Source organism: Miscanthus floridulus, chromosome 3 (genome assembly GCF_019320115.1).
Source record: "Miscanthus floridulus cultivar M001 chromosome 3, ASM1932011v1, whole genome shotgun sequence".
In the NCBI taxonomy this organism is placed as follows: Eukaryota; Viridiplantae; Streptophyta; class Magnoliopsida; order Poales; family Poaceae; genus Miscanthus; species Miscanthus floridulus.
The window spans coordinates 27,353,903-27,355,948 of record NC_089582.1 but is presented as its reverse complement, the minus strand read 5'-3'; the positions used below and the strand labels follow the sequence as shown (position 1 = coordinate 27,355,948).

At 42.5% G+C, this 2,046-nt stretch overlaps 1 non-coding gene across 1 annotated transcript; it reads left to right on the top strand.

The window, feature by feature from the left end:
• Positions 1-229: 229 nt before the first annotated feature.
• LOC136547663 (U5 spliceosomal RNA) lies at positions 230-349 on the top strand. Its single transcript, XR_010781626.1, has one exon. It is a non-coding gene; the product is annotated as a U5 spliceosomal RNA (small nuclear RNA).
• The last annotated feature ends 1,697 nt before the right edge of the window (positions 350-2,046 follow it).

The window sequence follows — 2,046 nt, the reverse complement described above, 5'->3', positions numbered from 1 at the left end:
CGAAGATTGAGGTAGAGCATCAGCAGGTTTTGTAGCGTGTCTCAACCATATACCCGAGCACCAGCGCGCGCCTAGCAGCACAACCATGTGGCTAGCACACAAAGGGGCGCTAGGTTCTATCGCAGCACTATAGGTCACATGGCATGACACTACCACAAACAAATCACCGATGACAAGCTGGCCGTGCCCTCCTTGCCTTCACTCATGAAATTCAGATCAGCAAAGCTGGCCGTGCCCAGTGGGCACAGAGCGAACTATTCTTTCGCCTTTTACTAAAGAATAGCGTGTGCCCGCTGCACCAAGCAGCATACGCCTATTTTTGGAGGGTTCTTCCTCTCTGTGAGGAGGAGCCCAACAATTCAATGCAAAGTTGGGTTGTTCTTGAGGAGCCCAACAATTCAATACTAGTTTTGTGGGGTACATCTAATCTATTTTTAGATTGTAGCTAATTCATTAATACAACATTTATGATCTGAAGCTCAAACAGAATTTACATATTTCTGAAAGAAAAAATAAGAGTATATCTCCTATTGTGCAATTCATGGAAGTTTCTGTGAGTTATTTTTTCTTGATTTTAATATATGATTATACCCTACGCTGAACAATGTGCATTTGGCAAGAAGGAAGTGATCATGTGAACCAAACCATATTTCAGTTGTTTTTCTGGTTTATAAGACTAGTTTTGTGGTCTCCTCCCTTTCCTAAAGCTCAACGCCTCAAAAGTCCTCTCAACAGACTCCCCCACTTCATGCAGTTATTTCAGAATTGACCACATCATTTCACACTCTATGCACTTACGCTGCCCCTAGATCAAACCTGCCAAACCCCAACTACACAACAATGGTAACATAAATTGAATTCTAACACAATATAAATTTTTGGGTTACAGTCCTACAGATGAAACTGTTTACAGCCATCCTAAGTTCTTCATAATCATACCTCTCACAGTTCACACAGAACGAACCGAACAGACAGTGAGAAGTCCAAAACATTATGGCATTGCGAAATTTTTGTTGATATGCAAAATTGTCACTCATACTATTAAAGCCCTAATGTATGTATGGTATTGAAAGTGCAGATTTCTGCTGAAACTGAAATCATATTTGATCACAAACTGAGTGCAAGGTCAGCTGAAACAAGCCCAATCTCTCAGAAGTTACACGATCCATATATGAAATCACCAGCATAAAACAAAAGAATATTAAAATATTTTAAAAGGATTGGAAGGCATACATAATCCAATGACGACAAAGACGAAGAACCCAAGCACTACAGGCCCAACAGGGTAGTCATTTCCCTTCTTGACAGTGGTTTCAGGCACGGAACCCCTCCTGGTGATGTTCTTCTGGAACTTAGCAGTCTTCCGGTCAGCAAGGCGCCTTGAAGTAGTCTGTGAAAACAAAAGCCACAAATCAGCATATATGAATCTTAGTCAATCTGATAGCTACTTAACACAGAGTGTCAAGCAATAAGCAAACGTGTCAGTGGTCTTTCAGGTTCAATGCAGTTGCCAGATGAGGTTGAATGAAAAAAAGAAAATGTCGTCCGCTCGGCCATTTCAAGCAGTATTAGATGAGAGGAACACACAAAGGTTTGAGTTTTCTGAACCATATGCCATTTCCGGTCCAGTAAAAGAAATGGGTCAGCAATTCTTGTGTAGTCCACCTTGATCAAAGGAATAAAGCTCTCTTATTCGATCATTTCTATTCCCAAACTCGTATACCAAACATTTCCATCTCTAAGCTACAACAAGCTCGTATACATCCTAAATCAGACGAGGGCAAGTTCAACAACCACCAACTATCCTTTGCAGTCTGTATTACTTAAAACCATTGCAACCCTGAATTTTGCAAACGTGCATCCTTCGCCGCCACACATATGCCAAGAATGGCAGACCACCAATAGGCGGGCGAGGGAGAGAGATCTTATCTATATATCCCGCCGCGCAGAGGGAGAGAGATCTGGGCTCGATCCTGGATCCCCCATCCAATTCCGACCCGGGAGGAGGACGACAAGCGCACAAATCCTCGGCGTAGGAGAGTGGTT